The sequence below is a fragment of the Podarcis filfolensis genome (genome assembly GCF_964270895.1).
Source record: "Podarcis filfolensis genome assembly, chromosome: 3".
Lineage (NCBI taxonomy): Eukaryota > Metazoa > Chordata > Lepidosauria > Squamata > Lacertidae > Podarcis > Podarcis filfolensis.
In genome coordinates, this window is record NC_139606.1 from 15,288,448 (window position 1) to 15,302,435 (window position 13,988).

A 13,988-nucleotide genomic window follows, 5' to 3' on the forward strand; every position below is an offset into this window, starting at 1 on the left:
AGGACTGAAACATTTATCAGTACTAATCCTATTGGTCGCTAAAGAGCAGCAAAGTTATTCATCATTCCCCAAGATCTGCAATGGAAATAAGGAATGCATTTCAACCACTTCAACATCATTCTTAGTCCAGAATGTATCCCTAGCCCCACTCTATTTTAACTCTGAACATCGAGTTAAGCACATGTCATTTTTTTTAGGGGGAAAAAAACCCTGCTGCTTTTTTGCTTGAAAATCCTGCTAGGGTCTCTTAAGCTCAGAGACTTGTCATTTCAGTCTCGTTCACTTTTATTACATCCTGCCAGCTATGTCCAGATAAACTATAATGAAGGCTGCTGCTACCATTATAAGCCTCATCTTCTCTATCAACAAGCCTTCGGTACCATGGCCATTACGGGGAGCCTCAAAATTTGATCCACCATTGATGATAGGAAAGTTTAATTTGTGCTTGCCAGGCTGCAGAACTGATCTCTAAATGGCACATCACACAGGCTGTTATTTTGTCTCTTGGTGGATAGTTCCGAACTCCCTTTCCTCCCCGTCAGCATGAAGGTCATTCCCTTGAAGCAGAAATTAAACTTTAAGGAGAAATATAGAACCATAACAAACAGCCACGGGAATTTTTGGGTATCTATTCAGTTTCATGTCATTTGACAAGATGTTGTCTTGCCTGTGTAGAACCCCAAAGGATCAGTCCCTCCTGTGTACGGATGTACCTGCTTCAAAGAGTTATTATAAGTTCTAAATGTTTTGTTCTGATATTCATCTTGCTTTATACTTTGTAAACCTTCCCTGTATGTTTTCAATGAACGCCTGCCTCCTTCACAAATCAACAGGAGAGCAAATGGTTGGGCCACTACCAGACCATCTTGGATTTACTTGTACCTATCAGCTGATGTTACATGACATTATCTCGAATCATAGATTCACATAGTTGGAACGGAATCATCTAGTTGAACCCCCTGCAATACAGGAATATGCAGCTGTCCATTATGGGGATCGAATCTGCAACCTTGGCATTATCAGCACCACACTCTAACCAACTACGTTATCCAGGCTGATGTTCAGGCAATGATGGGAAAATCTAGTGTGTCACGGGACTGATTTCATTTGTCTTGGGGCTGATGGACCCACACATAGCTGCTCTGTTATGCCCACTAGTGTGGAGGGAGCAAAGCAGAATGTACAGACACACAAAATTGCAATATTCCTGATGATGTGTAAAGCCAGCTGAAATTGCACTTGTAACTTACAAGACAAGAGCAAGTATTGCGTAGTGTTAGAAACTACTTGTCTAGAAGCAGCTTGCTATTGTTGTTGTTGTTGTTGTTGTTGTTGTTGTTAATAATAATAATTTATATCCCGCCCTCCCTGGCCAAACTGGGCTCAGGGCAGCTAACATCAAAATATATAATACATTAAAACATAAAATCCAGCAATCGACTGAAATACAGCTTAAAATCAGATTAAAATCAGAATAAATCAGATGGCAACCCACAATTTATAACTGCAACTATAACTATAAGGGTTGGGAACATTAAGTGCTCATCAGGCTCAACTATTGGTATAAGCCAGTGAGAAGAGTTAGAGAGGCCACTTATATGCAAGGTCTTGTAAAAAGAGGGGGGTCAGACTGAACTCCGACCAAAGGCGTGGCAGAACAGCTCCGTCTTGCAGGCCCTGCGGAAATCTGTCAAGTCTCACAGGGCCCTGGTCTCTTGCGACAGAGCGTTCCACCAGACTAGGGCAGGGCCAATCTCCTTGAGGCCCAGGGCCTCCAAGATGTTATTGTTTGTGGACCGTAAGGTCCTCCGCGGGGCATGCCAGGAGAGGCAGTCCCGTAGGTTTGCAGGAGCTGAGACCAAACAACGGGAGCTCACCCCGTCGCGGGATTCGAACCACTGACCTTCCGATTGGCAAGCCCTAGGCTCATTGGTTTGGACCACAGCGCCACCCATGTCCCTATGTATAAGACGACCCCTATTTTTTTTAACCCAAAATTAAGAAATTAAGTTGTTTAGCTTTTTGGGGGGGAAGTCACTTCTGCCAATCACTCACCCACCTGCCCGCCACTGCCGATCGCTTGCCACTGCCACCACCGATTGTACACCTCGCTGCAGCCACCAATTGTCTTCCCGCTTGCCGCCCCCAACAGCACGCCCGCCCACTTGCTTCAGCTGCCAATTGCCTGCCCGCCTCGCCACAGCCGCCAATCGCCTGCCCAATTGCCGCAGCCGCAGCTAATCGCCAACAGGCCTTGCCGCAGCCACCAATCACCTGCCCAATTGCCGCTGCCAATCTCCTGCTTGCTGCTGCCATTAATTGCACATCCCCTCTCTGCATTCACTATCCATGTATAAGACGACACCCAATTGTTGCTTCTTCTTTTTTTAAGCAAAAAGCATCGTTTTATATATGGAAAAATACGGTACGTTATAAGGTGAGGCTGTGCAAACTGCTACCTGTGGAGTACTGAACAGCTCTGAGGGATCCTCCTCACAAGCAGGACAGCAATTTAAAAGTTAAATAAAGCTTGTAATTTTTTAAAAAATCCGCTGTCCTGTTGCTGTTTTTAAGAATTATAGTTTCCTTTTCCGTTTCCTTTACAAAAACAGGTTTTACAATAACGGTTAAACCCATCAATTACAAATGAAATAGAGGGGGGAAGAAAGAGTAGAAAAAGAGGAGGAAGGAAAAGGAGAGAAGGGGAGATAATAACGTGAAGAGAGTTTAGAAGACAGAAAAAGACTGTGGTTCCAGACAATTGTCCATTATTAACGCATTATCCAAGGGCATCCTCCCACAACAGTGCATGGGAAGAGGATGGATGCCAATCATGTTCCTTCTTTGCAATGTTTTCAATAAAAGGATGTCAAACCTGAAGGAAGTATTCCTGGTTTTGAGTTTATGCAACGATCTTAAATGTTTGGTTAATTTTGCCATTAGTGGAACAGTCCAGAGCTGGTGATACTAGTGGTCTTGAAAGTCACTATCAGTATTTGCTCACTGTTAACTCTGGCTGCCGTGAACAGTAAGTATAGTTAAGCCCTTATGGGAAACTCCAACTTCTGAGTCATCAACTATAGTAGTGTCCTCATTAGGTCTATTAGTAAGTATTGAGATGTAATCAAACAAATTTCATAAAATAACCACCCATTCAACCACAATCTGAACGGGTGGGCACCTCCACCACATATGGAAGCATGTACCCATACCCTGCCCCACCCTCCAGAAATATAGGGCTCGCTTAACAACAACAAAGAAATCGTCCAGAGCTCTTCAGTGCTGAACAGGCAGTATTCTGGGCAGCCTCACTCCTTGAAAAGCCCGTTGACCTAGAGAAAGAGAGATATTGAAAAAATATTATATTTATTAGGACACTCCAAGCCCCAGCAAAGAGCTACTGCCCAACCCTCCTATATATATATCTAGGTAACTGAGTGTGTGAACCAGTCGTCTGTCATGGGAAGTGGGAAATTCCCAACTTAGTTCTGAAGAAAAAGGGTTATATCGATGTGGCCCCAGTATCTGTAGTAATGGAGGTAGTTGAAAGGTTTGAGGAATGTGGAGTGGAATGACTTATCCCCCCCCCCCCAAGTTGCTGTGCTGTTGCAGAAAGTAGTGTAAAAATATTATTCCTGTTGTATGCTTCCCAGGGAAAGTGCCAGAACTACTGTGTCAATGTGATATGTAAAGAAGCAGCGTGGGAAGGTTTTGTTTTGTTTTGTTTTGTTGATGTTTCGGTAAAGCAATGATGTATCCTCCAAATTATTACAAATTGGTCTTGGGCTGAATTTCTGCAACCTAGCAGCACACTGTCAATGTCTCTGATGCAGAGAGCTCTCTGAATAGGCATTGTTTGTGTTCCTCTTTAAGCAGCTCAGAGACAAATATTCTGAAACAAATAGCCTTTTAATTTAATTGGCTTCCAACTTGCAACCAAGAATAGAAAACTCAGTATGTGTCAGAGTTACTGTGAAAATTGTTGAGGTCAGAAGCTCAGCTGGTAGATCTCAGATCAGTCCACATTTCTTTCATGAAGCAATTGTCTGTCTGCCTGTGTATACACACACACACACACACACACACAGAGAGAGAGAGAGAGAGAGAGAGAGAGAGAGAGAGAGAGAGAGAGAAGAGAGAGACAGAGACAGACAGAGATACAGAGAGACAGAGACAGACAGACAGAAAGACATTCTCATTGTATTGCATTTTCCATCATACCCCCCGGAAGCAAGATAATTCTGCTTTAGAGTTCCAAGTGGCATTGCCGCATGATTTATCACTAGTTGGAACATGCAATAGCATCCATTTTAAAAGACGCTGCCAAAACCAAAAGCTACATACTGTAATATTGATACTCTTGTACAGTGCCAACATGAAGTCAAATTAAGTCCAAAGCGATGCGGGGCCAAAGAAAGCAAAGGTGTCTTCCATCTCTTATGTGGAAGAGGGAAACAAAATTTGGGGGCAGGGGAATAATAGTGTCTCCCGTTTCCAAATATACCAATCTAGCTCGACATTAAGATAGGTAGGAGTTATAGTCTGATGCTATGCACACTTGTGCTAGTGAATAAGCATTTCGGATCAGGTGTACTTCTGTGCCAGGATAATATCACATAGTGTATCATAGCAGAGTATATTACTCTTGCTACTCTAGAAATGGCTGATCTTGCTAGCAAACATTGTGACAAGCCATGCATATATGCGTCGTGGTAGGGTGCGCCTGGTGGATTGAGGATTAGTCACCTACACAATGGCCTGAAAGCATCACAGAGCCCTGCATAACCTTTTGATAATGGTATTATAATTGACATGCAGCCTAGTAGAATGATCCCATTTACTTAACAAGGAGTGTTAAAAGGTGATGCTGTAGTTACCGCAGTGCACACCACTTTGCTTCCCACCTCCAAGATGTGCATTATCTCTTTATAGAATGGGATGCCCATTAAGTCAACCTTTTTCTCTGCAGTCAAAACAAAATGGAATTTGAAAATGGAATAGCAACAAGCTCCACTTACATCATGTATATTTAAAGGCAGCTGCATATGCCAGCTAAAAAGGTTCAACAATTTTTGATAACTGGCATAAAGCACCATTATATGTTTCCTTTCACACATCAGTTAAAGAGAAATAGCACACACCAGTTCATTCAGAATAAAAAGAATCCCCTGTACAGTGGTACCTCGGTTTACAAACTTAATCCATTCTGGAAGTCCATTCTTAAATCGAAACCATTCTTAAACTGAGGCGCGCTTTCCTTAATGAGGCCTTCCACTGTCGGTGCACTCCCACAGTTCAGCTTCCATTCTTAGACTGAGGTAAAGTTTGCAAACCGGGACACTACTTCCGGTTTTGCAGAGTTCATTAACCGAATAGATTTCAGTTAGTTTCAGTTTCATGCAGAGACAACATTTTCTGTAGCTGCCTTAGCAGGGCCCTCTGGAGCTGTCCATGGTCATGTTCCTATCTGTACTGCCTTTGACTGTTCTTCCTGTGAACACAAACTCCCACAGGACTCTAGTAGCAGGATCTGGGCATTGGGATCTCTGGCGCTTCAGTTACACTGCTGGGACACCTTGCGAACACAGGGAATGGATTGCTCTTCTAGAGCAGCACCTCGAGCTCTAGCTTTTAATTAGTCAATCAATTGGTTGATTTGGAGCTATTTTTCATGTGGATCTATGCCTAATTAATTGTAAATCAATGGAGAACTCCCAATTGTATCTTTCCAAACCCATGAGCAGGACGCGGGTGGCGCTGTGGTCTAAACCACTAGCCTAGGGCTTGCCGATCAGAAGGTCAGAGGTTCGAATCCCCGCGACGGGTGAGCTCCTGTTGTTCGGTCCCTGCTCCTGCCAACCTAGCAGTTCAAAAGCACGTCAAGTGCAAGTAGATAAATAGGTACCACTCCAGCAGGAAGGTAAACCGTGTTTCCGTGTGCTGCTCTGGTTTCGCCCGAAGCGGCTTAGTCATGCTGGCCACATGACCTGGAAGCTGTCTGCGGACAAAACGCTGGCTCCCCAGCCTATAGAGCGAGATGAGCACTGCAACCCCAGAGTCGTCCATGACTGGACCTAACGGTCAGGGGTCCATTTACTCTTTACCTTTTAAACCCATGAGCAGGCAAAAGCCTGCCCACTCTCACCAATGATCCAAACTCCACGAGGCTATTGCTATGGTGGTGATATTTCTCCCTCTCAGAACGGGGGGGGGGGGGAGGGAGCTTGCAAATCACATCAAATGCAGCAGAAAAGGTAAACATTATGGACCTTTTCTGTGTTTAAAAATCAAATTTCAAAGGCACCATGCACAACTGCCCCCCTCCCCTCAGAGGTTGTGGGATTTCATCTCCCATTAGCTTCAGCATAGAATAATACTTGGGTCTTCAACTGTTTTTGGACTACAATCCCCATCATCCCTGACCACTGGTCCTTCTAGCTAGAGATGGTGGGAGTTGTAGTCCAAAAACAGCTGGAGACCCAAGTTTGGGAAACCCTGGAATAAGAGAATTGTAGAGTTGGAAGAAACCACAAGTCCAACCCCTGCAATAGAGGAATCTTTGGCCCAGTGTGGGGCTCAAACCCATGACCTGAGATTTAAGAGTCTCATGATCTACCAACTGAACTACCCCAGCCATTGGTCAGAGATGATGGGAGCTATAGTTCAGAAATCTCTGGAGGACCACAGGTCAACCACCACTGGATTAGAGCATCAGAGTAGCATCACAGTAGGAGTGGGTAGAGCTACATTCAAAACCCTACTCACAGGGCTCCTTGGGCCAGGCAGGTAATTTGGGTCAGGTGTTCTCTCTCTTAACCTCCATCACAGGGTTGTTGTGATGATAAAATAGGGGGGTAGTAAATGTAAGCTAAGGAATCTGTCACCCTCCGGATGTTGCTGGATTTCAGCTACCACCATCCTTGGCCATTGGCCATGCTGGCCAGGCCTGATGGGAGCGGGAGACCAACAAGATCTAGAAGGCACCACATTGGAGAAAGCTGCTTTATGGCACAATAATGTTATGCCTCGGTACTGATGTCCCCGCCACGGTGTGTGGATTGGATATACGAAAGCTTACGCTTGTGTTTGAAATTCTGACTTTAATTATAGTACAATGTGGCTGTGATATGGGAAAGAGCTGCATCTATTTAATGATGCCCTAATATTTTCCAACTTTGTGAAGGCTGCCTGCTGAAATTAGGAACAGAATGCAGTGCTTACAGGCCGGATACACTGTCCATTTGAATTTTTGCAGCTTCCCATTTCAGGCAGATTCAATATAGCAGGGGGGAAAGTTTGCCCATCATGGCATGCACATTTTCTGTGACATAAAGTGCAATCAAGAGCAATGAAGCAGTGTATGCTAGGATTGTTTCCCATTTTATTTTATTTTTTTTAATTTTTTATTATTTACATGTGGTTTGTTTGCTCTTTCCCATTCTTCTCTACATCCTTTCACCTACATGGATCTATTCTTTCACTGTTTGCTGAAATGAAGACCTCCCTTGTCATTTCTCCTGCTCTCTCCATCCTCATCATTCTCCCCTCATTACATTCTTTGGCTCGTTGGTTCAGAAGAACGAGGATGAAGCAGCTTCAGGTGGTACAATTCCTTCGGTGAGCCAAAAACTCTTTGTGGTTTGACTCAGCAAGACATAGTCCCGATGAACCGTGTCGGAGCCAGCATAGATAAAGCCCTTCATATTTCATGCAAGGTCCCCTATAGTACCTCACTAATAGACAACCTTATTATTGTCTTTCACCATGGGCAGAATCCATCAAAACTTAGTCACAATGACTAATAGCTCAGCTGTTCTACAGTTCAAGCCAGGACATGGCCAGAGCAGTTAAATATCCCTGGAAAGGACTGAAATCCAGGTGGTTCAGTGAGTGACTAGGGGATGAACAGCCTGTGTCAGCATGGTGGGGATAACAGAGAACAAAGATTTCTCCCCTTGTGATTGAGTAATATTAACCCTCGGTGGGAGTTTGTCTAAACCTGCGAAGGTTAAAGAGCTATAGAGGGATAGGAACATGCATGCAGGCCCCCTACCATGTCTCCAAGTGTTGTGGCTACTCTCAGACCTTCGCACATTGAACACAAATACTTGTTTGAATATACAGTGGTACCTCTGGTTATGAACTTAATTTGTTCCAGAGGTCCCTTCTTAACCTGAAACCATTCTTATCCTGAGGTGCGCTTTTGCTAATGGGGCTTCCCGCTGCACACTCGCCTCGACCACACAATTTCTGTTTGCATCCTGGGGCAAAGTTCACAACCGGGAGCAGCTACTTCCGGGTTAGCGGAGCTCGTAACCAGAAGCATTCGTAACCAGAGGTACCACTGTACTTTGAATCCCCTGAGAGATTGGGGACCTTGCCTTATCAAGCTTCCCCAAAGCACAGGGGTGTCTATGTGTCAAAAGCACATAGAAGTCCAAGGCGGTTTAGTCATGCTGGCCACATGACCCGGAAAACTGTCTGTGGACAAATGCTGGCTCCCTCGGCCTGAAAACGAGATGAGCACCGCAACCCCATAGTTGCCTTTGACTGGACTTAAACATCCAGGGGTCCTTTACCTTTACCTTTACCTTTACCTTTACCTTTACCTTTACCTTTACATAGAAGTCCTCTTCAAACCTTTGTGCCCACTGTGCAAAGGTCTGAGGGGAGCCAGCATGCAGCAGGATATTGCTGGTAAGGCCAGCACATGTGCCTCTGCCTCTCTACACACTTCTAATCCCTGCAAGTTCATGCAAATGCACAAAGAGGACAAGATACTTTATTAACATCAATTTATGTGCTCCTATTACACATGAAACCAATTTTAATGACACCCATCTCTATTCTGCCTTGCTCAGACCACACCTGCAATACTGTGTCCAGTTGTGATGGCCTGGGATTCAGACTTGGATGCTGAACCTGAGGGATCCCAGCCTGCACAGGATTCCCCGCCGGGGCTGGGGCATGAGCCTGAAGGGTCCTCACCTGTGCTGGGTCCTCAGGTGCAGGCATCAGCTGAGTCTGCTCTGGCTCTTGAGGTGATGGAGGACCCATTGCTTGCAGGTGCTCCACTCTCAGCCCCGTCAGAGGAAGCTGAGGTTCAGCCTCTCCTGAGCTACAGAGGCTCAGGCCAGAGAGGCAGAGGGAACTAAGTTCCCACAGGAAGAGTGCTCGCCTCCAGGCCAGGAGAAGCAAGTCACCAGAGGATTGGAGCCGCCCTATGCTTCGGGGCAGATAAAAGCCAGCCAGCCCCGGTCCCAAGTTGTGGGAGCAACATTGTTGGTTGCTAGTTCCTGCCTGAACCCTGTCCTGCTTTTCTGCCAGAGTTCACCCGACTCCCTGCCCTGCACCCAGCTTCAGCTACTATGGACTGCCTCCACGTTGCACCTTTGACCACAGACTGGACTTGGACCTCGCCTCTCGAGTAACCCACGGGACCAGCACACCAGTTCTGGGTGCCACAGTTTAAGAAGGATATTGACAAGCTGGAAGGTGTGCAGAGGACGGCAACCAAGATGCTCAAGGGTCTGGAAACCAAGCCTTATGGGGAACGGTTGGAGGAGCTGGGTATGTTTAGCCTAGAAAAGAGGAGATATAATAGCCACCGTCAAATATCTCAAGGACTGTTACTGTCAGGAGTCCAGCCCTCGGCTTGATAACACAGTGAGTGCAGTTAATTAAAAAGGATGATTTATTGTCGAAACAAACAGATCACTCCGGACGGCATTAACACAGCCTCCGCCATCATGAATCAAGATGACCCTTCTAAGGGTCCCTTCCGTTTTCTAAAACAGAAAGTGAACTTATGAAGCTTACGTCTTTTTTGCTTCCTGTCTAGCAAGCCCCCCATACACCGGCTCCAGGGAGAGATTGGATCAGCTCCAACCTCTTCCAAGGCTGGCTCGCCCTCCACCATTCTCTTATCAACTGGCATTCCTAAGGGCGGGGGAGTTGGCACTAGGGTATGCTCATCTTGTCTGGCAGTTAACCCTCTCGCTTCCTGTCTACTTCCTTCACTGGGAGCTGGCTGGGCTGGCTCATCTGTGACAGTTACGTGGAAGAGGGAACAAGTTCGTTTTCTCCTGCTCTGGAGGGTAGAACTCAAACCAATGGCTTCAAGTTACAAGAAAAGAGATTCCGACTAAACATCAGGAAGAACTTTCTGACAGTAAGAGCTGTTGGACAGTGGAACAGGCTCCCTTAGGAGTTTGTGGACTGTCCTTTCTTGGAGGTTTTTAAGCAGAGGCTGGATGACCATATGCCATGGATGCTTCAGTTGATATTCCTGCATTGCAGTGGGTTGGACTAGAGTCCCTTCCAGCGCTACAATTCTATAGCACGTGTTCTTGAAAGGCCATTGGCTGTCTCATAGGTAGTGCTCTGTGACCTGTCATCCTGCTGTTTATGCCCATCTATTCTATTGTCATGGAAATATTTGGTGGTTCATAGTTCTTGGAACTTTAAATTGATGTGATGGCTCTGAGTGGCTCCCACTGTCCTTATGCAGGGGAGTTTTGCCCATAGAGGCAAGTGGCGCGGGGCGGCAGGGTGCCAAGTTCTGGAGGGCGCCAGGGAAGAGGCAGAGGCTGGACGTGGCGCCTCCTGGCGTCAGCTTGCTGCCCTTGCCCACCTCTGCCATGCCGCGCCAAAGCAGCACCATGCCCGGACCCTCTGCCTGTCATGGCAACCCCGGCACAGGCACCAGGGAAGAGGCGGAGGCTGGGCACAGTGCGTCCTGGCATCAGCTCGCCACACTTGCCCACCTCGCTGAAGCAGCCCCTCGCCTGGAGCCTCCGCCTCTTCCCCACTGGAGGAGCCACCCTTCAGCCGCTGCCCACTTCCTCCAGCCCCAAAAAGCTGCCAGCAGCATCATAAAAAGGTTGGCAACTCTGGGAAACGGGGGCGGGGCACTAGAGGGATCTTTGCGCCATGGCGCCGGATATACTTAAGACGGCCCTGTCCCTATGATCTCCTTATTCCTGATGTTTACTCCTGCCTCTCGTGCTGCTGCCAGATCCCGAATGGAACCTCCCGCCTGTGACCGGGAAAGACCAGCAGAGTCTCTAGGACTTAGAGAGTTCTTATGAAACCATGCCCTCTAACAAGGCACACATCTCTATCTCTTTCAACCAGGGTCTGAGCCACCAGCTCACTTTTATGTCTGGAGCTAATCAGAAGACGGCTGCATTCTCCATTATACTCCATAAGCATTTATTTCAACCAATACGCCGAGATATAAATTCCCTGGATTAATTTTTAAAGCAGTGTTTTAATCTCCTTTGAAAAATACATGCATGCATTATTTAGCATGCTGCAATGGGAAGGGTTTGTCAGGTGCAAAGCGCCATAGATTATCATAGAACGGCTCTTCTGCGTGCACTTACAAGCCCCTCTTTTGAATCAGCATTTCTTTACAACTCAGATACAACATCAGACTCAATGACATTGTTTCATGCGGTAAACTGAACTCAAAAGGCGATTGTCGCATTGCTCTCCCTCTTTTTATTTTTTTTATTTTATAGGCTTGGCATTTAAAAATTGTTTGTAACGGGGGACCTGCTGCTTCGAGGCGAAAAATGCCAGCAAGTAATTTCACTGGCTAAAGAGCCACTGACAGAAGAGGAAATTATTTTGCTATTGTTATTCTAGAAAGAAAGCAGCTCATCTTTAGAGGGGGATATTTTATTAAATAGTGATGGGAGTAAATAAGAAGAGATTATATAGCAGGGATGAGGAACCTGTGGCCTTCCAGTAGTTGTTGCTGGGCAAGGTTATACGTAGCTTCCAACATCATTTACCACTGGCTATTCTGGCTGGATCTGATCAGGGCCCAATAATATACCCTGCTCCAGAGGGCAGAACCTGAACCAATGGCTTCAAGTTACACATCAGGAAGAACTTTCTGATGGTGAGAACTGTTGAGCCGTGGAATGGACTCTCCTGGAAAATGGCAGCCTGTCATGGATGCTTTGGTTGAGATTCCTGCATAGCAGGGGGCTGAACTATATGATCCTTGTGTTTTACCTAGATCTTTTAATTTTAATTTTTGTCACTGTAGTTTTGTTTGCTGACCTTAGGACAAAAGAGTTAATTTGTAGTTTATTGGACCTGTCTATATGATTTTCCTTTTTGTGTGTGCATTTTGCTGTCTTTCTGTCTTTATTTTTATTAGTTCCCCCCCTGCCCTGGGATTGAAAATATTCAATGAAGAACAAGCTATATCTACGGTACACAAACAAACAAATATGACTGCCTGCATTTGTTCCTTGAAGTTTCGTACCGCAGTTCATGATTAATGACAGTGAATGGGACACAAGGTTTTGTGTGGACTATAGTGTTCTCGCTCTTTGATTTAAACCCACTTGTCAATAAGTAAAAAGGCCCATCTTCAGAATTGAGGCAAATTATGATTATTTTTAAACCATTTTTATTTTCTTTGTCCCAGTCTGCAGAGGAAATTCATGTCATCTATGTTAGAAATTCAAAACTCCTTGTGGTGCTTCTGATAGCTACCATTTCCCTCTCCTTTTTTGTGTGTGTGACGCATTTATATTTTCACTCCGTACATAGTCAGTAAATTTAAGATGCCTCAGTACCATTTCTCTCCATATAAATCTTGCAATCGTTTAATATTTTCCCAGCAGCTTGGATAGCTCCTCCTTTGAGCATGGCGTATTTTCTGTGTGTGCCTGGCTGCTACAGAAATATGTGTTTGCTGGTACACTACAGAAAAACTTTCCAGAGCTGCAAAATATTGCTGGAGTGCTATTGATCTTGTTGGATCAATAATAATGCCGCTTGCTATGTAATGGCAATTATACAGTAAATTTGAGACCTACTTACAGAACAATCCCAAACTCAGCCAAATGCTAGCTAAGAGAAGTTAGGATAGGGTGGAAGAGCAGGGCAACAAGTCTATCCTGGAGACTCCTGGTGGTAGTTGTTGGCTTCAGTCTGTCTTGAGAGACAGTGCGCCTCCAGGTGTGAAGTCAAACCATTGTGTTAGCAGGATCGAAGTAACCTCTCTGGGATGCAAGCCTGGGCAGTGTGTATGGAGGTCCTGGGCTGCCCAGATGACAAGACCCTGCTCTCAGTCTCGCTGATGTGGTCCAAAAGGAAGCAGAGCAATACTGTTGGCATCATCTTGGCTGCAGGAGTTGCTGGAACCATATTAGGGACTCCACTCTGGATTTGTGTAAGGTTTACTCCCTAGCCTTTTCTTCTCCTGAAGATATCTCGCAAGGCAGTGGAGGTTTAGGATCATTGTTTTCCTTGTCCTAGACGGGCTATCTTCTCAGTTTATGAGCCCCATCGACCCTTCATTTCCCTCTACAGCACATGCAGAGACTGCCTTCTGGACCGTTGGACCCACTATTGGCCTTGTTTGCTCAATTTTGACAGGCTGTCTTTGCATGCAGGGGAAGTCCATACCCGTGGTACACCCATGGAAAGCTCCATGTGCATAGGTTTACTGCCAGTGGTTTTCCTACTGGCTTACCCCCAAAGGTAACATGCTGGAACATGCTGAGGGTGGTTTTGAATAAAGCCCAATTGTTTCCCTGGCAAACCCATGGGTCAGGATCCTGGGGTAGATATTCCTGCTCTTATTGATGTCAATAGGAGGGGAAATAGTGAAAACAAAAACAAAAGCCCAATAACAATGGGGGAATGGAGGAAAAACTCCCCATTCCTGCCTTGGCTTGAGTAAGCTGGCAGAGCCCTGGATGTGACATTGGCTCCACCACACAGCTCCCCTCTGTGTGTAAAGGTACCCCTGCCCATCAGGGCCAGATGTGTCTGACTCTAGGGTTGCGCGCTCATCTCGCTCAAGAGGCCGGGAGCCAGCGCTGTCCGAAGACACTTCCGGGTCACGTGGCCAGCGTGACGAAGCTGCTCTGGTGAGCCAGCACCAGCGCAGCACACGGAAACGCCGTTTACCTTCCCGCTATAAAGCGGTCCCTATTTATCTACTTGCACTTAAGGGT

The 13,988-nt window shown here is 46.0% G+C and overlaps 1 long non-coding RNA gene across 1 annotated transcript; it reads right to left on the minus strand.

The window, feature by feature from the left end:
• Positions 1-7,416: 7,416 nt before the first annotated feature.
• LOC310759838 lies at positions 7,417-10,283 on the minus strand. Its single transcript, XR_014546553.1, has 3 exons — positions 8,989-10,283; positions 8,616-8,743; positions 7,417-7,517 (listed from the first exon to the last, which is right to left on the minus strand). It is a non-coding gene; the product is annotated as an uncharacterized lncRNA (long non-coding RNA).
• Between the last annotated feature and the right edge of the window lie 3,705 nt (positions 10,284-13,988).